This window comes from Hordeum vulgare, chromosome 7H (assembly GCF_904849725.1).
Source record: "Hordeum vulgare subsp. vulgare chromosome 7H, MorexV3_pseudomolecules_assembly, whole genome shotgun sequence".
NCBI classification, from domain to species: domain Eukaryota; kingdom Viridiplantae; phylum Streptophyta; class Magnoliopsida; order Poales; family Poaceae; genus Hordeum; species Hordeum vulgare.
This window is the reverse complement of record NC_058524.1, coordinates 126,133,997-126,156,753: the sequence shown is the minus strand read 5'-3', so window position 1 is coordinate 126,156,753 and position 22,757 is coordinate 126,133,997. Positions and strand designations below refer to the sequence as shown.

The 22,757-nt window shown below is 40.2% G+C and overlaps 1 long non-coding RNA gene across 2 annotated transcripts; it reads right to left on the bottom strand.

The window, feature by feature from the left end:
- Window positions 1-17,505: 17,505 nt before the first annotated feature.
- Window positions 17,506-22,065, bottom strand: LOC123412047. Of its 2 annotated transcripts, XR_006613389.1 has the most exons (4): window positions 18,877-22,065; window positions 18,686-18,781; window positions 18,415-18,615; window positions 17,506-18,034 (listed from the first exon to the last, which is right to left on the bottom strand). It is a non-coding gene; the product is annotated as an uncharacterized LOC123412047 (long non-coding RNA). The 2 variants fall into 2 exon arrangements; XR_006613388.1 differs by lacking the exon at window positions 17,506-18,034 and having other exon boundaries at window positions 18,052-18,615; window positions 18,877-22,061.
- Window positions 22,066-22,757: the final 692 nt, after the last annotated feature.

The window sequence follows — 22,757 nt, the reverse complement described above, 5'->3', positions numbered from 1 at the left end:
TCACCATCCTATAGCCAGTAATAATCCTCTGTGGGATCAACTCATCCTTATCATTAGGGACAACGGTAATGCCTCCCTTCTTAGGGACGCAATGCACCGGACTCACCCAATCGCTATGAGCAACAGGATAGATAATACCCGCTTCCAGGAGCTTTAGTATTTCTTTTCTTACTACTTCTTTCATCTTAGGATTCAATCTCCTTTGATGATCAGCAACTGGTTTGAAATCAGGATCAGTTTTGATTTTGTGCTGGCATAGAGTGGGACTAATGCCCTTAAGATCGTCAAGAGTATATCCAATAGCAGCACGGTGCTTCAAATCATAGTTTTTAGTAACTTCTTTTCTTCATGCTCCGAGAGGCTAGCACTAATAATAATAGGATATATCTCTTTTTCATCAAGATAGGCATACTTAAGAGTATCAGGCAACTGTTTAAACTCGAACACAGGATCACCCTTTGGTGGAGGTGGATCCCCAAGCAATTCAATAGGTAAGTTATTCTTACGGATAGTATAGTGTTCTAAGACAACTCTATCTATCTCATCTCTTTCATCCATATGCATATCATTTTCATGCTCAAGCAAGTATTGCTCTAAGGGATCAGTAGGAGGCATGGCAATAGAAGCTAAGGCAATAGTTTCATCCTTACTAGGCAACTCCTTTTCATGAGGTTGTCTACCAAACTTGGAGAAGTTGAACTCATGTGACACACCTTCAAAGCCAACAATGACAGTTTGCTTCTCACAATCAATATGAGCATTGACAATATTGAGGAAGGGTCTACCAAATATGATGGGACAAAAGCTATCTTGAGCGGTAGCAAGAACGAGGAAATCAGCGGGATACTTCGTTTTACCACACAAGACTTCAACATCCCTAACAATTCCCACAGGGCAGATAGTATCTCTATTGGCAAGCTGAATAGTGACATCAATAGGTTCTATCTCAACAGGTGCAATCTCATCTTTGATTTCATCATATAAGGATTGAGGTATTGCACTAACACTAGAAGCCAGGTCACATAAACCATGATAACAATGATCTCCTATCTTAACAGAAACCACAGTCATGCCAACAACAGGCCTATGTTTGTCTCTAGCGTGAGGTTTAGCAATTCTAGCAGCATCTTCACAGAAGTGAATATTATGTCCCTCAACATCGTCGGACACAAGATCTTTGATAATAGAAATGCTAGGCTCAACTCTAATTTTCTAAGGGGTGTAGTTGTTCTAATATAGCCTCTGTGTATCACAGTTGAAGCTTTAGAATGATCCTTTATCCTAACAGGGAAAGGTGGATCCTCAATGTAAGCACTCGGAACCACGGGATCATTATAGGCAATGACTTTCTCTTCAACCGGAGTGGGTTTAACTGCATTGACTTCTAACGGAGGATGATATTTAAACCACTTCTCTTTGGGGAGATCAATACGGGCAGCAAACGATTCACACAATGAAGCTACTATCTCAGAGTCAAGTCCATACTTAGTGCTAAAGTCACAAAAAGTATTTGTCTCAACAAAGGATTTAACGCACTCAAACGTGAAATTCATACCTGACTCCTTACCTTCTTCAAGCTCCCAATCTTCAGAGTTGCGTTTAATTCTCTCCAATAAATTCCATTTGAAGTCAATATCTCTGTTCATAAAAGAAACGGTACAAGAAGTGTCAAGCATGGTGCAATCATCATGAGAAAGCCGAGCATTGAAGTTCTGAATGATAATTTCTCTCGAGAGCTCATGGTTGGGGCATGAATATAGCATTGATTTAAGCCTCCCCCAAGTTTGAGTGATGATTTCTCTGTCACGAGGCCAAAAATTATAAATATAATTCTGAACACGATGTACTAAATGCATAGGATGAAACTTTTGAGGAAATTCCAATTTCAACCGATTGTAGTCCCATGATCCAGTATCATCACATAGCCTATACCATGTCAACGCCTTATCCTTCAAAGATAAAGGAAAGACCTTCTTCTTGACCTCATCCTCGGGCAAACCTGCAAGCTTAAATAAACCACAAACTTCATCTACATAGATTAGATGCAAGTCTGGATCTGATGTTCCATCTCGTGTAAAAGGATCAGCTAGCAGTTTCTCAAGCATACCCGAAGAAAATTCAAAGCAAATATTTTCAGTAGGTGCAGAAGGTTGAGGAGCAACTCTCTGTTCTTCCGTTCGAGGTGAAGATACCCCGAACAAGCCCCTCAAAGGATTAGTATCCATAGTGACAAGTGACAACAAATTTCAGCACACTATATGAATGTTTCCTTACCAAGTTCCACTTACCAAAGGCGCTTCACTCCCCGGCAACGGCGCCAAAAAAGAGTCTTGATGACCCACAAGTATAAGGGATCAATATTAGTCCTTTCGATAAGTAAGAGTGTCGAACCCAACGAGGAGCAAAAGGATCTGACAAGTGGTTTTCAGCAACGTAAAATCTGCAAGCACTGAAATTGTCGGTAACAAGTGATTGTGTGGTGAGATGATTCATAGCAAGCAACAAGTAACAAAAGTAGCAACGGTGCAGAAAAGTGGCCCAATCCCTTTTGTAGCGAGGGACAAGCCTGGACAAAGTCTTATAGGAGGAAAAACGCTCCCGAGGACACAGGGAATTTCTCTCATGCTAGTTTTCATCATGTTCATATGATTCACGTTCGTTACTTTGATAGTTTGATATGTGGGTGGACCGGCGCTTGGGTACTGCCCTTACTTGGACAAGCATCCCACTTATGATTAACCCTCTTGCAACCATCCTCAACTACGAAAGAAGAATTAAGACAAAGTCTAACCATAGCATTAAACTAGTGGATCCAAATCAGCCCCTTACAAAGCAATGCATAAACTAGGGTTTAAGCTTTTGTCACTCTAGCAACCCATCAGCTACTTACTACTTCCCAATGCCTTCCTCTAGGCCCAAATAATGGTGAAGTGTTATGTAGTCGACATTCACATAACACCACTAGAGGAAAAACAACATACAACATATCAAAATACCGAACGAATACCAAATTCACATGACTACTATTAGCATGACTTATCCCATGTCCTCAGGAACCAAAGTAACTACTCACAAAGTATAATCATATTCATGACCAGAGAGGTAATGAGTAGCATCAAGGATCTGAACATAAACTCTTCCACCAAATAATCCAACTAGCATCAACTACAAAGAGTAATTAACACTACTAGCAACCTTACAAGTACCAATCGGAGTCGCGAGACGGAGATTGGTTACAAGAGTTGAACTAGGGTTTGGAGATGAGATGGTGCTCATGAAGATGTTGATGGGGACGAGTCCCCTCCGATGAGAGCAGTGTTGGTGATGACGATGGCGACGATTTCCCCTTCGAGAGGGAAGTTTCCCCGGCAGGATCGTCCTGCCGGAGCTCTAGATTGGTTCTGCTCAAGTTCCTCCTCGTGGCGGCGGTGAAACCACGAAAAAGCTCCTCCTCGATTTTTTTTTCTGGACGAAACCCTCCATATAGCAAAAGAGGGGGCAAGTGGGCCAGCAGGGTGCCCACAAGCCCCCATGGCGCGACCTGGGGGGTGGCTGCGCCGTGCAGGCTTATGGCCACCCCCTGGTGCCCCTCTAGCGCTTCTTCGGCCTAGTATTTTTTATAAATCAGGAAAAAATCCTCGTTGATTTTTACGGTGTTTGGAGTTGCGCAGAATAGGTATCTCAACTTTGCTCCACTTTCAGGCTAGAATTCCAGTTGCCGACATTCTCCCTCTTCATGTAAACCTTGCAAAATAAGAGAGAAAAGGCATAAGAATTGTACCGTGAAGTGAAATAACACCGCAAGAAGCGGTAAATATCAACATGAAAACATGATGCAAAATGGACGTATCAGATCTCACCTTGCAAATAATCGTGAAGGGATTGACAACCCCTTTATAGCGTTGGGTGCAAGTTTGTTTGTTTTTGCACAGGTACATTGGTGCCTCATCTTGATAATCCTACTGGATTGATACCTTGGTTCTCAAACTAAGGGAAGTACTTAACACTACTGTGTTGCATCACCCTTTCCTCTACAAGGGAAAAAACAACGCAAGCTCAAGAGCTAGCACGCAACACAAGGATTAGGTTGCATTCTCATGCAGGATCGTCATGTGATTGCATACGAATCTCGACAGTTGCATCCACATGAGGATAATTATCCCACACATGATCTTGAGCTTGCAGCTGTAGTCCATGTACTTAAACCTGGCGGCACTACCTTCTTGGTAATCGTTGTGAAATATTCACTCAGCACCAAAGTCTGAAATATATCTTCACCTAGCCGGATTTAAATCTCAGACAAACACGGTGGGTTGAGTTGATCTCAGATTACGACTTAGGGATAACTTACACCCCGGCGAAGGCCAATGTTATGGCTGATGCACTAAGTCATAAGTTTTATTGTAACAATCTGATGTTACAACGAGGTCAACCACATCTCTATGAGGAATTTCGGAAGTTAAATCTTCACATTGTTCCTCAAGGATTCCTTTCCAACCTGGTGGCGAAACCTACTCTTGGGGATCAAATCATAGCTGTGCAGACATATGATAAGGGTATATCCCGGATCAAGGAGAATATTGCTAGCGGAAACGCTAGGGATTTCTCTATTAATGAGCAAGGTGTTGTGTTCTTTCAGAACCGTTTAGTGGTTCCTAAGAGCAAACGTCTGCGGCAATTGATCCTTAAGGAGGCTCATGATTCTTCTCTCACCATTCATCCTGGTAGTACTAAGATGTATCATGACCTACGCCAGAGGTTTTGGTGGACTAGGATGAAGAGAGAAATTGCTGAGTTCGTTGCTAACTGCGACGTTTGTCGTCGAGTTAAGGCGGAACATCAAAGGCCTACTCGCACCCTTCAACCTTTAGCTATTCCTGAATGGAAATGGGATAAAGTTAGTATAGATTTATCACTAGATTTCCCAAGACCAAGAAAGGAAATAATGCTATCTTTGTGGTCATTGACCGTCTTTCCAAAGTAGCTCATTTTCTTCCAGTTCGTGAGAGTATAATAGCTAGCCAGCTAGCAGAGTTATATCTCTCTTGAATAGTGTCTCTTCATGGTGTTCCTCTGGAGATTAACTCAGATCGTGGAAGTATTTTTACTTCTCGCTTCTGGGAAATTTTTCATAATGCCATGGGGTCGACCTATCTTTTACCACTGCTTTCCATCCTCAATCAAGTGGTCAAGTAGAAAGAGTGAATCAAATCCTAGAGGATATGCTTGGAGCTTGTGTTATATCGTTCGGTACGAATTGGGAGAAGTGCCTTCCATTCGCCAAATTTGCTTATAACAATAGTTACCAATCAAGCTTGGGCAAAGCCCCTTTTGAAGTTCTCTATGGACAAAGATGTCGAACACCTCTTAATTGATCAGAAACCTGAGAGAGGCAACTTTTTGGTCCGGATATGATCCAGGAAGCAGAAGAGAAGTTCGCATTATTCGTGAAAAGTTGAAAACAGCCCAGTCTCGTCAAAAGAGCCAATATGATCGCCATCATAAGGCTGTGACCTTTGAAGTTGACGAGAAGGCTTACCTTCGGGTTACACCTTTGAAGGGTACCCATCGCTTCGGTATCAAAGGCAAATTGGCTCCTCGTTACATTGATCCTTTTCACATTCTTGCCAAATGAGGAGAGTTTCCTACCAGCTGGAACATCCTCCGCATCTTTCAAAGGTTCATGATGTTTTCCACGTCTCGCAACTCAGGCATTGCTTTTCGGATCCTATCCGTGAAGTGGACCACGAATTGCTTGATCTCCAAGATAACCTTTCATACGGAGAATACACTGTTCGTATTCTTGATCAAGCTGAGCATACCACTCAATGTCTAAACTCAAGTTTCTTAAAGTTCAATGGTCAAATCATTCTAAAAAAGAAGCAACATGGGAAAGAGAGGACCGTCTTCGACTTGAGTATCCCACGCTATTCCCGACGACTTCCATATCTCGGGACGAGATACTTTTGAGTGGGGGTGAGTTGTCACATCCCTAGCTACCCCTTTGATGAATAGCAAGATTGTGCTCATCTTTTCATTCTTGCATTAAAAATGAAAATGGAAATCAAAAGAAAATCCCTAGCAACTTCCTATTCAAAACAACTCAAGTGGTGACAAATCAATGAACCCAAAATGGCCCTCATAAAAGTCCATCATCTTTGATAAATATTGGAAACCACAATTCAGGGGTGGATTTATTTTTAAAACTACTTTTAGCATTTTATTTTATTCATAGAAGCTACTGAAAGTAGCCAAATATGTGATTTTAAATATTTTAGAGTTTCATAAAATGTTGAAAACTTTATGTCGGTTTGGAAATATTTCAAATAACACCCCAACATTGTTTCCCTATTTTAGAAATAGTTTGGAGCCAAAATAAAATAAAATCAATGCCTGAAAACAGAAAACAGAAAGGATTAGAAAATGGAAAACGACTAAGTCTCGCTTACCTTGGCCCAGCCCACCATAGCGTTGTCGTCTTCCTCGCGCCAGTAGGCAGCAGCAGGTAGCCGCCGCTCCCTCCGGCGTGGCCACGCACCTGCGTGCCTGCCTCGCCCCTCCATTGCGCTGGCAAGGGAGATAAGCCTCCCTGGAACCCATTTCCATCCTCATCCTCTCCCCATTCGCGCTCTCTTCCCTCTCCCTCTCGTCCTCCATTAGAGTTGAGCTCGAGCTCGAGCTCGTCGTCGCTCCAGCCTCTCTCTCTCTCCCCTGAGCTGCACAGAAGACTCGCCATGACTCGCTGAAGCTATCCAGCAAGCCATGCAAGCTCTCGAGCCCTGCATCGCCCTGATGCCATCATCTTCTTCCTCGGATCACCGACGTTCACCACAGCCGTTCTCCCTCTCCAGGTCATCCCCGAGCCCGCTTTCGACATCTCTGCACTCCCTATGAGCTCATGGTGCTTTCCCCCTTGATCCCGAGCTCTAAGACCCGATTTCACCGGAGCCTGACGAGGTTCGCCGTTGTAGCTCATCGGCGGTGACCCTACGGTGATCGGCTGGTCCATCTGAGGACTCCATCAGCTCCAGCTCGTCTTGTAGATGTTCTAGGAGCCCAACCCCGCACGATTTGCACTCGGTTTCGATGACCTCGACGATGGCCGAGCTCCGGCAGCCGGAGAGCTCATCGCCGGCGTTATTCCGGTCACCTTAGTCCCCGAGACTTGCTCCATCTTGCTCGCGATCGATTGGCCGATCGTTTGAGCCACTCCGCCGTCCTTTTGGTCGCAGGAAACGAAAACACGATGCCCTGTGCCGTCCCTATGATCGCCGGAGCCTCATCGCCGATGAGATCCACCTCGCCGCCGGTGGATCTGACCTCCCAGAGTCACTGACATGTGGGGCGAAGCTCAAACCGATTAAGTTTAATAAAAATAAAAATAAAGAATTTATTAAACCCTAAACAATCACTCACATGTGGGTCCAGCCCTGTTAATTATCTAATTAGATTAAAACTTAACTAAAATCTCGCCAGAGTCAGTGACCAGTGGGACCCACTGGTCAGGTTTGACTTTCAACGGCGAGTTGGAGCTGCTGATGTCATGCTGATGCAGAATACTAATTCTGATTTATATTAATTCCAGAATAAGTGTAAAATTTTCGAAATTAATATAAAATTGATTATAACTCCAAATTTGACAAATAATATATGCAAATTGATCAGAAAAATTCAATGAACACAATGTTGCTATTTTAATGCATGAAAAACAAAGTTATGAAACAGCATCAAGTCAAATCAATTAGATGATTATGATAAATATACTATTTCAACTAATATTTCAATTTGAATTCAAATCAGCACCATCCCAAAGGTTTGATAGCCACATTAGCTCATGCTACATTTCATTTCATGACATGATCATGCATCATATTGTTGCATATGAATGTTATTGATTGTCATTATTGTTTCGGTAGGCTCTGCCCTTCCGGATACGTCCGAATATCCGTCTGATGGATTTAATCCCTCTACTAAGCAACAAGGCAAGCACCCTTTTGATCATCCCGATATAATCCCATGTTCTTACTCCTCCTCCCACTTATTGCATTTGGACAAAATATTTCAAATGCTTTACTTCGGTAGCTGAACAAATTCCTTTGCATGACCTGTCATTGTCACAGTAAATAGCCAATACTTGCAACATAGCATACCTGGTAGTTCCTTGAGCTGTGATGTGTTTACTCCTCCTATGCTTGCTATGCCTAGAGTTGTGTCAGGTCTGTTTCATCTGGGTGATGAACAGGAATGGATGAATGTGTTCTAGTGACAAAGAATAAGTGTGGAACCTGATTTGGTAAAGGTACCGATGAAAGGCTATGTAGGAGTACATGGCGGGTTGTTTCATCGGAACCGTCCTTAGGAACTGAGTTCCGTCTATGTAATCCTAGACTAGATACTACCACACGTTGGGATACTTAATTGACCGTACTCGAGGCCAGGAGTTGCAAGTAGTTTCTCGTGTTTATAGTCATGCTGGAGGCCGTGCATAGTGATGACCTTAGAGGTGGGCTATGATGCGGTAGGCAGTGGCACGGTCTACCAAGTGGCACCCGGATGGTGGGCTTCGGAACCCTGTGCACATCGTTTGGGGCCGTGGCGGAAACTTCAGCCGGACTTCCGTGCGGGTTCACTCTCAAATAGGCGATAAACCTGGACTAGGCATTAGCGTGGTTAACGGTCATGGCCGACTCCCTCGCTGGGCTTCCGCTTGAAGGTTGTCGAGGTGCATGACGTGCACATGGCGATAAGTGGCAAGAGCATGTGTGAAGAAGTACACCCCTACAGGGTTATCATCTATTCGAATAGTCGCGTCCGCGAATATGGACTACTTGGAGACATATGTTGTTCATAGATAACTTTAATGGCTACTCATGAAAGTATCAAGATAAGCGTGAGTATCATGTGTGGCATTTCCGTGGGGAGACGGAAAGGAGTTCATTATAGTGTATTGTTGTGGTGGTAGTGGACTCGTGTACGACTTATCAAAGTTGTTAAAACTATTTCAAATTGTAGTTTAGTCTAGCCAAGAGTCAAAGCTGGCTTGCTGCATGAAACACCACAACCCCCTTTATTGATACCTGAGCATGAGTAGATAGATCTGTTCCAAAGTCTTGCTGAGTACTCTTGTACTCATGTTTGCTTAATAATTGTTGCATAGGATACCCACGAGCCAACATGTGGGTTCTTTCTAGACATCGACGATGACGAGTAGATGGTGTCCCAGCTATGACCTGGCCCCTTTCAGAAGGGATCTGTAGATAGTCAGGATTTATGCCTTATCCTTTCAACTTCGTGTACTCAGACAGCTTTTATGCTTCCGTTGGTTTGTATGACTCTATTTGTATGACTTTGAGTGTCGAGTCGTGTGACCCCTACCTGTATGAACATATTATGCAAGACTCTTCCGAGTCTTCTAAATAAATGTTGTGATGTTGTATGGTTAAGTTGTGATGCCATTGTTGTATCTATGCATATCCAATATGTCATGCATACGTGTGATGCACTATGATACGTATGGGATTCGACGCCTAGTCATATGCCCTTAGTAGCTCTCTATATAGAGAAATGCCCCTTTGTGCTTCCCATGAGCCTTGGTAGTTCGCTACTGCTCCGAACACATTGGTTGACCGGCATGTATCCTTCGTAGTTGTTGTGTCTGTCCCTATGGTGAAATGTCACGTGGTGTAATGGAGTCCTTGTAGCTTCCTACGACTCGTCTACACTCGTTGATGACCGACACCTGCTATGCAGGGTTATGTGCCTGTCTCTGTACACTCGAGCCACTTGAGTTTATGACTAGTTATGTCGACCCGAGTTCTTTGACATTCGAATGCTAGCGGCACTAATGCATACGTGAAACAAAAGGAGCAAACGGTCCGGGCTAAGATAAGGTGGCAGCCGTGGGGATAACCGTGTGTGAGACCGCAAAGGGATGCAATGTGTTACAAGCTGGATTCCTATGGCTTAGGATCAGGGTCCCGACAGCACGCCAGGGGTATGGGTCGCGCCTTGGTGGGTAGTGGATGCCGTGAGCCTCCGTTTATGTTGATTCCATGTCCCAAAAATCACATATACTTCAAAATAATTCACCGTAAATGTTTATCATGTTTGGGCTACATTTGATATGGATATTCCGCGAAACAAAAAACATGCAACAAACATGAACTCGCACTTGGCATTTGATCAATATGTTAGTCCAATAAATCATATAAAATGTTGCCAAAAATATGTCAATGTTATATAACATTGGCATGGAACAATCAAAGTTATAGATAGGACGGAGACATATCACCATCCTTCATCTTGAACTTGTCAAACTGACTTTGTAGCACATCCAACTTAGATTCCCTTTGCATTCTCAAGGCGGCTGATTTTGTTGAATTCTTCGGGGCACAAGGAGTTGAATAGAATGTCGCAGGGTTGAGCATTGTATTGCAACATCTTCAATTCTTTCGTTGTCGCATCGTGCTCCGGTTCCCTTCCTTCACTGAAGAAATCACCTTGCAAACCAACATGAACAACAACCCAAACGGTAGGATTATGACCAGGAATATGCATTTCATCTTATGCTTCCAACTAGCAAAATTTGTACCATCAAAATATGGACCTCTACGGTCGTCATTTCCATCACTAGACTCCATAATATCCTAGGTTGTGAAACCAATGCAATGGAGACCAATGATCTGATGCCATTTGTAGGATCCAAAGTATGTCTAGAGGGGCATGATTAGACTATTTGACAAAAATAAAAACTTAGCCTTTTCCCAATTTTAGTTGTGGCTCAGTTTTAGAAATTATTACTAGTCAAGTTCACCCTGGACATGCCTATCTAAGAGTGTAGCAGCGAAAAGTAAAGAGATGCAAATTTAATGTAAAGGTTAGGGAATGAAGATCAAACGCAAATGTTGACATGGTAATTTTTGGCGTGGTTCCAATAGGTGGTGCTATCGTACGTCCACGTTACTAGAGACATCAACCCACGGAAGGTAACGGGTGAAAGAGTCTACGAAGGGCTCCACCCACAAGGGGTCCACGATGAAGTGGCCTTGTCTATTCCACCATGCCTTATGTCCACATAGGACTATCCACATTCGGGGTAGATCTTCACAAAGAAGCGATCTCCTTGCCCTTACAAACTTCTTGGTTCAAGTCCATAACATGAAGTAGGAGGCTCCCAAGCGACACCTAACCTATGTAGGAGGCACCACATTTCTCTTGTGCTTCAAATGATAGTATCATCAACACTCAATCACTCTGTCAAAGATTTGGCATGGGTAGGACAGATTGATTTGGTGGAAAGCAACTTGGTGTGGCTAGAGATCAAGTTTTTAAGGGATGGATTGGAATATCTTGATCTCAACACATGAGTAGGTAGCTCTCTCTCAGAAAAATGGATATGTCAAGTGTGTGTGTGTGTGTGTGTGTGTTCTGAGTGCTTCCTTTATGAATGAGAGGTGGTGGAGGGGTATATATAGGCATGTCCCGAAATCCATCCATTACAACATTATTGACCAACTAGCTTGGTGATACCAAAACAAATCTCAGTGGTACCGAGTTGCACTAAATGTGGCAACTTTCGAATTCTCGGTGAGACCGATATATGAATCTCGGTGGTACCGAGTTGCACTAAATGTGGCAACTTTTGAATTTTTAGTGAGACTGATATATGAATCTCGGTGGTACCGATACAATCATGTATGGTAGTTTCCAATTATCGGTGGTACCGATTCCAAACTCGGAAATTCCGGTTCTTGAAATCGAGATACCAGAAGTTGGTCACTGTCTTTCGGTGGCACCGATATGAAAGTTGGTGGTACAGAGAGATTAGAGTTTGGCAAAGGATCTGTAACTAGGAAAATTGGTAGGACCGAATGGAAAAACTTGGTGGCGCCGACTTCGTTGTGTAGGATTTGGACAAAGATTTTGTGAGACAAATGCTTAGTATTTTTTATGGCTATCTCTAAGCACTTCAGCAACCAAATCATCTTAATACCTCACCCCCTTTTGATAGTATTGGCTTTCCTATGGACGCAAAAGTGATTTCTCACAAATATAAAATGTAGAGTCCTCTTGCTTGAAGCTTGAGCCAATCCTATTCCTTTCCTTGCATCAAGAGGTTTCTCCTCACAATCCTTTAGCCAATGCATCTTTGAACTTTTATGAAATAAAATTGGATAAGATCATTAGTTCAATGATACATATGTTGTTATTAATTACCAAAACCACCATAGGGAGCAATTGTGCTTTCACAGTTTTAATGCAGTAAGGTTGTACATATTTTCCACCTGGAAATATCTATCGTCCCCTACATTTGATAATGGGCACTTACGCCAGCATAGCTTTCAAGCCAAGCAAAGGTCAATTTTAATTTAGGCATTCAATGACCAGGTTGAAATTATCGATCATTTTGTACCCTTTCCATGGCAACATGCACTCCAGTGTCCAAACCACGGAGGAACTCCTGCAATGTTTAGTTAAAGATCAATAATCTTATTCGTGTATGTAAAGAATAATTTAGGAGGTCGTGCGTACTTGTCAGTGTGTTGTGGTATGTTCTCATAGAGTGCTTTGGTGCATTCGGCAAAATTGTTGGGCTTAGTTGGTGATATCAACCCATTCTTGACAACTTCGTCAATGCACAACCGAATTGACTCCACCTAGTGTACCACAAGTTATAGGGTTACGGTATTTTGGGAGCTCATGTTCCATGCGGATCAAAAGAGGCAGCAAGAGAACACTTACAAGAGAATCTTCCTTGGTCTTTTAAAAATGATAATTCAAGGAGTTCAGGTTCTGAATCTCTTTGTCAAAATTAAACATCATTAGCATTCTGTGGCTTTGGCGTACATTCACTAGGACATGTACCTTTCGGCGCCCTACAAATTTTTCTCCTACATGAGCAACCCACGAGGCTCCACGTCCTTCAGGAACCACCCCCTTCATTCGTAACAGCTTATCGGTTTCGGTCGGACATATAATGAAGGTAGTATCATTCTTGATTTGGCTAATGCGAGCATATGCCATAATAACCTGCCAAATTTTGAATCATACAATAATAAGACATTAGTTGCAATACTGATGTAGACTGAAGTACAAGGGGCTTACATCATCATAAATGTATAGCTTGGTCAAATTTAGCTTCAACTTTTCCAGGTGTGAGGGAAATGCTTCTAATTCTAGCTACTTCAACATGGTTGTATGTTCTACAGATGAAAATGGTTGTCTCTATGTCCTCTTGCATGAACTTGTAATCATTTTCAAAGACAAGCTTCATCAGAGTTAATCGTGGTTCGTCGTTGTTTTGTGTCACATGTCTTGCACTTGGTGTAGTCGAAGTCCCTATCGTGCATTCACTAAACCTAGGAGTTGCTGTCAAGGATGAATTTCACACATTGACTTGTTCCTACATTGAAAAAGGGTCTTTCATCATTAGTTTGATACTTTTTAGCTAATAACGTGTTGGGCCACAATGAGCACCTGCACACGTGCTTTTTGTGACCTAATTATCGGCTTCTTGCAAAATTGGTATTTTAAGTCTTGCAACAATGCAAATAATAATTAATATGAAGGAAAATATTCATACAACATATAAAATGCACACTATGACATACATGGAATTCCCTCCTTATGTCTTTAATTTCATCCTCAACCTTCGACAACCTAGGATTACTACGAGATTTACTCTTTATGTCGATCAAGTCTTTGCTCATCGTGATGTATTTGGCATCAAATTTGTGCTCATATTCCATTAACTTCATGCCTACCTTCTTTTCATGATTAGAAAAATGTGCATTCATGGCTTCAACTATCATGTCGATATGTGTAAAGAAAATAAAAGCCCGTTGATAATAATAGCTAAATGAATGAAGTTCAATAACAGCTTTTTGTGCTATTGCAAAAACAACTCATCTTTGAAGTGCATACTTGTTGGCTACTCAAATGTTGTCCTTGTGATTGTGCTCGATACGAGTTATGTTCATCCACATGTTCATCATTTTTGCTTGGAAGATTATTTGAATTTTCGGACGGTCGTTGTGGAGAACAAATTTCCATGACAACCTTTTTTTATAAAATAGAATGAATCATTACTGGCAACCAAAAGATCGGTTATAGAAAGTTAAAGTCTAGAACGGTACCAGCCCTTTATGAAGACATCCTTTCTTGTAAGCATCACTTCTTAGAGTAGCCAAGCATTCGTCACATCGTGCGAGCAATGGACGGGGTCTACAAGGATACATCAAACTTCCACTACGCAAATGCTCCCAGTACCAAAACTACATAGTTACCCCATGATCTTGATTTCTTTGTCTTTTCCTATAGCCTTCTCTTTGTTGCACCTCGGCCTGGCACATGCATGGAATCCAGAACCTTATCAATGTTCTCCTATTGCGGCATTAACCAACCAAACCTAATGTTGTTATGTTGAGAATTAGTTGACTCCTTGCTGTCAGCTTGTTTAATAGTTGATTGCTTGCCATGATTTTATGCTTCCAAGAGCATCTCTAGACGCTGATAGTCCTCATCAGAGTGCCATGCCTTGAAACATGTGGCATGACTAGAATTCCGCAACTCGCGGTACCTCTGCAGGCTTGTCGAATAGTCATACATCTTGTTTTTGGTCAGTGCATATGCACATTTTGCATTCTTAGTCCACCTAGTGCGAACACAACAACTTGGCAAACATTTTGCTGTAAAATCCCGAATATGTAAAAAATGCGGGAACATGGTGTGCCTGCGCATACCACCTTATGGAAAGAACAACTCGCCATGTGAAAAAGAACTCCATGCTCCTGAATGCGTAGTACAAACTTTTTATCCATTCTTTCCTTCTTAGACACAACATAAGTGGAAACTTCTGATGCGTCTAGTACCTCTTTGATCTCACATTTGCTCACAACATTTATGATCCATAAGACTATCTTAAAGACAACAGGAGTAAAAATTGTTGCGGCATTTTTGTCAAGCGGCAAAGCATTTTCCTGTGTAAATGGAAGGGATTGCGAGGCTTCTATGTCATGGAGAGCTTCGTTAATCCGTCATGTCACAAGGAAACACTCATAGTGTTCTACCATTTCAAACAACGACATCTTACCCTCAAGATGTGTATGTAGAATAGAGTTCAAGCTCTCACTCCTCTGATTGCTGCTCAATCCTAGGAAACAATGCCCCCTCAAGATATGGAGCACACCACAACTTTCTCATCTAATACATCTGATGCATCCAAGACTCCTCACTGATTACTTTATTTTGTTGTAAGAATTGTATCCATTTTATCTCATGTTATTCAATGGAAGAAGTATCATATATGAAAGATGTGAATTCCTCCTTTATGTCGACATCATGCAGATGGCGTACAATGTTCTGCTGAATGTGCCATATACATAGCCTATGGTCACTACATGAAAATAGACTTTAAGTAACACAATCATGTAACGGATTGAAAATTGTGTTCCAAGTGAAATTGCTCTAACACATCATTTTGTGTCCAACGACACGCAGTAACACAGACTATATAAGACCTCAACATGTGTTACATCAATATTACAACTATAACATATAAATATGTGTTGGTCGAATGTGTTACATATATTTTGATATGGTAACATATAAATATGTGTTACTCAAATGTGTTACATATTAGCACCACATAAGCATAGCAGATACATAGTCTTACATGCTCTATTATTTATAGGGGGGACTAGAAAAAACTAAAATCAACTACATACATAGATCACAAATACCTTTGACACATAGGACCCATGTCTCAACATGATTTTTTATAAATATGTTCTTATTTTGGTAAATAGTGTTCTCATTCTTTGGTAATATGGTATGAAAAAACAATACAGTTTGGTTGGTAAATAACAAACTATATTTGGTATGGTTGTAGTGTATTGACCATATTTTTATGTGAATTTTAGGATTACTCGGTGACCACAAATGTGAAATGCACACTACTTTGAAATAATCATATGAAATTTAGTATTTTATGTCAATACTCACAAAGGAGGGGAATACCAACAACATACGTGAGCTTAAATTTGGGCATCGCTTTAAGAACCAGACTGGTGGTCTGACCTGAAAAAAGGAGCCAAGGCCTCGTCCTAGTTTTTAATGTGTGTCGGTATTTCAACGAAAAAATGGTAAGTTATTACAAAATTGTGTTTCTTCAATGAATTAAAAAAATCATGTGAAACTAGGAATCGGACCATCGACCTTGAGCCACCGCATGGCCAACGACCCAATACAAATTGGGTTCGATTTATGTGATCGGCCGAGGGTGAACTAGAAAGTCATGCAATTTTTAAAAAAGAAAATTGCCTCAAAAATATTCAAAAGAAAAAATTTCTCACAACGCAGATCAGCACAGGCTCAACAAAATTCACCAAGATATATATCGAAAAATACCATGGTTATTTGTACAAAATAGTTTGTATGTAAAGAGTAACGGAATATCAAGTACGATGAGGACCTACTATGAACCGCGCGCGACTACAATAGAAAAGCAGCTTGTGTTGTAAAAATTGAAAAACGAATCTAGACCATCAGATTCGTTGGAGATGGTGCACATTCAAATGTAGGTATTCCATGCCACTTAATGTGTATTTTATGAAAACCCCCCTCATAGTAGTTAGATGTCAAATAGACTTTTGTAGTAACCACCTCCACTTTTCATGTCCAAAGATTTGGTCCTTAGTAAATAGTATGGTCATATCTTCATGACATTCATTCCCTCTCCCTCCTTTTGCACAGATGTATCGCATGTCAAATATAATTGAGTAAGTGACAAAATTAAGCCGGCCTCTACATGGCAAACTGGACAATCACAAGCACTAATATGTGAATACGTTTAAGCTGAACCATCTCACGCACAGGAAATTGGGTATGCATGTTAAAATGGACCACTCTAGGCACAAATGCTTGACTCCATGCCAAACTGGACTATCCCACCCACATTTTTTGACTACATGTTAAACTGGAACATCCCAGGCATAACACAAAAAGACATTCATATCAGCTTACAATAACATGACAGGAACAACAAGAATTGATAGCGGAAATTGCATCAGCTCTCGTACATGACGGACAATGCTAAGGATGCGAGGAGCCCACCACATATGGCAACAGTCTGTGTGTTAGAATATATACTAGGACACTTCCAATTGTTGACCTTGAGTATTCGATGCACAAATTATTGACCCTCAATGCTACCACCTTTGGGAATCATAATTCATATATACCAGGACACTTCTTATTATTCTATGATAACTGGAGCAATTTCAACGATGAATCATATGTACATGAATCCGGATTTAGATATGCTGATAAATGAAAATATTCTTTTTATTTTCTGCCAAGCAGAATGAGTTTACTTTATTCCCAACTTTCCAAGCTATTGACTATGTATACGGAATTGCATGTATTAATTTGTTCAAGAAACTCACACAAACAAACTGCTGAGTGGAATTCTCTAAATCAATTATCTAAAATACTACCAACGTATCATTAACATGCTTCAGAATCAATGTAATCTGAAAACTGACATATGAACGAACTACAAACTGAAACATAGCTTCAGCTTTGGACTGTGCATAGCGGTAAAGAAAACTTCTCCAAATTAGCATCAAACATGGCTTAAGATTGGCATCGGCCTGCATCAAAGATTATCTGCTGCTCTTGTTAAATCCTAGGGATCATAATTATTAGATGGGTCAGAAGAAAATGGAAAGAAAAAATAAAAACAAAAAATTGGGTTTATATGTTGAGTGGAAGACCTCATTCTTTTGAATTTTTGAAGGGTGTAAGCTCAGCCAACGATATGCAAGAACGTACAATTGTTGTTAGTGCCCTGCAAACTCAACTTTGACTTCAGGTAAAACTATAGTGTATATATAATCCTGAAAATGCTGCTCGAACAGAGAAATACCTTTATATGGTTTCCCTCCACTATTGTTCATTGATCAAAGCATTATCAGTAGCATCCACAATTTTGATCTTACCCAATGTTGATCTTTCCTTTTCTTTTTAAACATATCTGTAAGGTGATAAACATGGAATGGCTCAGAGTCTACGTCTTGTGTGCATTCATCATTTCCAGTGTAACATCTATCTCTAGGTAGTTTATTCTGCATCACCACTGACCAACATGGGTTCAGTTCATTTTCTATGTAAAATACTTGTTCGGCTTGGTTAGGAAAAATAAATGGCTCATGTTCAATCTTGTCTCCTTTGTGCATCAAATGTGAGAAGTTAACAAGTGTGTAGCCATAATTGTCCTTTTTAATTCCTTTCGCAGAACATCAACCCGTTCACACTTAAATTAGTCCGCCAAAAATTGTCCAGAGTAGTTCAACTTAATAATATCAAGTATCCTGCCATAGTAAGTCACATCGCCTAAAACACGGGTCGCATCACCTGGTGCAGCATATGTAGATGTTTTGGCATGTACCATCACTCCACTATTTTGGCTCACCCTGTCTAAGGGTTTAGCCCGAAACCGATATCCTCTCGCGTTGTAAACACGATACCTTTTTGCTGCATCAACGGGCCACGTGCTAGCCATCTAATATCATTGTTAATACTAACAATACCATTTTCTTTCTCCAATTTAAACATCTGCAAATTAAGAAGTTGTTTAGTAAATGGGTTCAGTTGCACGTATAAAGGATATGAAATATGGACTTACATGAGCTTTGAACCAGTCGTTGAACTTAACATGCTGGATGGACTCGACTGTGTTTGAGGAGACATCACGCTCACTAGTGAGCTCACAGTGTGAGCTCTGCAAAGTAATTTTATAGTTAATTTGAAGTGAGAGAAATATTTGTGAAAACATGTCAGAAAAAACTAAATTTGTTTAGAGGATTGAGGTATTACCGAAGGAATGGGTTGACATCTAAGCAGTTGAACAACACATATCTATGTGCTTGGAATTTAGCCAAACCTCTAAGAACATAATTGCCAACCTTTCCAAGTGGTTTTCCTACAAAAGGAAAGAGAGTTGATCCTTGTTCAACATCATGTGCCTCATCATCATCGTCATCGTCATTTCTTGAAGGTCGGTTATGCTTGGTGGAAAAACCATGAATATAGCTTGAACAAAACGTCATGCACTCGTCTACAAGATATGCTTGTGCGATAGATCCTTCTGGATGTGCTCTGTTACGCACATATGACTCTAAGACACAAAGATACCTACGTAAATAAAAGATGAAAAAAGAAGAGAAAACTGTTAATGAATATAGTACTGGAATAATTAGAAAATATAATGTCTCCTTTTTGAAACATTACCTTTCCAAAAACCACATTGAACTGTAGCATACACGACTAGCTATTTTTGCCTTTGTTGCTAGATGAAGAACCAAATGCACCATAACAGTAAAAAATCAGGGTGGAAATATCATCTCCATACGGCATAATGTTAGCTTTACTTTTTCCTCTAACTTCTCAAGATCTCTCACATGAAGAACCTTTGCACTAATTTCTCTAAAATATGCACATAGATTAAACAAGAAAGATGTGACATTATTTGGAAGTAAACCTCTCAATGCAACTGGCAATAGTTTGTTGCATCAAAACATGGCAATCGTGGCTTTTAAGGCCTGAAAGTTGCCCTTCAAAAATGTTTGCACATCTTGAGATGTTCAACGAATAACCATCTCATGCTCTTGCATGAAGTACTTTGTAAAACGGTTGCCTCTGTTTCTTTGACAAGGTATAAGAAGCAAGAGGAAGAATATACTTGTCATTGTTTTTTTAGGATGTAGCTCTGGCCTGACTTTCACCTCTTGGAGGTCTAGTCGTGCCTTTAAATTATCCTTTGACTTCCCCTCTATTCCTAAAAGTGTCCCATATATATTTTCGCATACATTCTTTTCAATGTGCATAATATCAAGATTGTGGCAGAGCAAATTGAAGTTCCAAGAAGTCAAATGGGAGACAAACCCATTAACAAACTTCCAAGTTTTGGAATCATCAAAGCACTTAATCGATTTTACCTTATCTAAAACTCCAACTTTAGAATAAAGAGTTGGCTCTGTTCTGTGTTCCTCAAGTCCATCAAATAAGTCAGATTCATTACGGAACTCATGATATGGGTGCAGAAATTGGCAATGTCCCATGAAACAGAACTTCCCCCTATGTTTCAAGTGTAAAGACCAAGTTCCATAACTACACGGGAAACAACCCGACTCAGAACTGGTGTTATGTGATGAAGCAATTGCAAGCCAGGGTAGTCACTCACAGTATGCAACAGAACATCATAAAGTTGGAACGTCTCATCTCGAGATGCATCATATGTTGACATTCCAACTTCAAACAACTCAGCTAGTTCCTCACAAACTGGCTCCATGAATACATGGAAATTCTTTCCAAGGAAACCTGGAATAATTGAAGTAAGCAAAAGAGAGGACGCTTTCATGCATAACCATGGAGGAAGATTATAGGGCACTAAGACAATGGGCCAACGGCTATGTTTGGAAGTCATATTCCCAAATGGATTGAACCCATCAAATCCTATTCCAAACCTCATGTTTCGGCAGTCTGATGCGATGTGTTTATACTTAGTATCAATGGCCTTCCAAGCCTCTGAATCGGTAGATGAAGCAATGCTCCATCCTTTGTGCGCTCTTCGTCGTGCCATCTTAAAGTTGTAGTTGTATCTGTGTGCATGAAAAGCCAATGTATTCAAAAACCATAGTATTCTTATGTGTGGGCAACAAATACTCTGGTTTTTCTAAAACAATAGTTTTTTAAGTTTCGTCAACTCCATGAAGTGTTTGTTGTTGTTGTTTTACTGTAGTTTTTTCCACAAACAACTACATAGCGGATAGTATGTGCTAACTCGGAAACACCTAAAAAGTAACACACCAGGACTAATCAGTGTATGGTAGTGTACGATCGGATTAATCACCTATAGTTACATGGCCATGCACAAAGTCAGTTTCCTGTAATATTGTGTAGAAGTGTGCTCCAACTACCAATTTATTTAGCGATCTATCTTGGTTCAAGACGTTCAGAAAGTAATAAGCAACTAACTAATTTGTAGAATTTTCTGAATTGCACGTACATGGAGACATCAACAAGCCAATCTCTCCCCAATGATTTCTCTTGGTTCAGTTTTAGAAAACTTCAATATAAAATATACCATAGTAACTTAATCTACAATAAAAAATTAAGCCAAACAGTTCAAATTATTTTAGTACCAATGTTTTTCCAATAAACAATAGCATTCCTAAAAAACTTCAAAATACTTTGCTCCCTAACACACCCTAAAGGATAAATTGAACCAACCATGTGCAAGTGAGGTGATCTTGGTGATTAGACTTTGATGTTGGGTCCAGTTTATTTAGTTTTTTGGGGCACAAATACTGGGCTGACATTGAAAAGTGTTCACATTGTTCATGCAAATTATATTATCATTGACATTGAATGCTAATATTGATCATAATATAGGCTGGTTCTAATGTAGTTTTGAAAACTTCAACATATCCCAACAAGAGGAATATTGCGTATGGTACTATTCGTAGTACTGATCCAAGAATTAAGGCGTGTCGTATTGAGTTAGGTGCTGAATTTTCCCTCGTGCGCATAGATCAACCTTTGCTTGATAGTGAGGAGTTTGTAAGGGAAGTTTTTGATTGCAAGACAATTCGTGAAGCATTCTCTTCAGGATACTTAATTGCATGGCCTTCAGCTTTTGTAAGTTAAATCTTCTCTTCAACATTCTGAAATCATATTTGTGTGTATTTAATCACATATATCTAACGTGCAATTTTGTTTTACAGATTCGAGAGAAGGATAATTGAGTTACGGCTTAATTCTTGGATGCAGAAGCAAATAAAATCTGAATATTTTATCTACCAATAGTCGTAGTTTACATTAATAGATTGAAAAATGTAATATCATCCACAAGATCTTTTTCTTTCGTCCAGTTGATGCAAATGCTATGGTGTAATATTCTCCATAGTTTTGTTTTCTATGCTCAAAATGATATGAATGATATCTTTATTGTAATGCATATGTATCAGATACTTGTATATATACTCTTAATCAGTATCTTCATATTGAGGATTTCTATATGTGTTGTGCTTCTATTTCTATACAATTTTGATGCTACCAGCATAATGAAAAAAATGATCAACCACTTGCGCAATTGCATCGATTTTATTAAATAAATTTGTAATCCATAAAAGCGGTACTGAAATTTGTGATTAATAATAATAAAAATACACCAATTATGTTACCATGTTGATATAGTAGTGTTACTATAGTTACAAAATTTTGTTACTATAGTACTTAACAACTATAAATTGCAGTGTTACAATATTCTGATATTATGTTACTAGTTGATGTGTACCGCTTGTGTTACTGGAGTTAGAAAAACAGGTTACTACCAATGTTGTACGTGTGTGAAAATCTGTTACTCTGGGTGTTACTATAATTACAAAACTGTTGACATCACTTAGTAACACGGTCTAATGAAACGCATTTGAAATTGTGTTACTATCTGGCCTAGTAACACACTTTTGCGCCTGCAGTAACACAATACGGTGTTACCAAAGGTTTGTCCTGCTGTAGTGGGTTTCACTCATGCTAGACCACCCTCATTGCTCTTTGCATTGCAAGGTCCCCGTCTGTGATCACAGATATCGAATGCTTCTCTGCCATGCAATTGGAAAAGGTCCACAACACCCACTTGTATGCCTCGCTTGTTTCATTAGAAATTATACCACATCCAAAAATAACGTTTCTCCGGT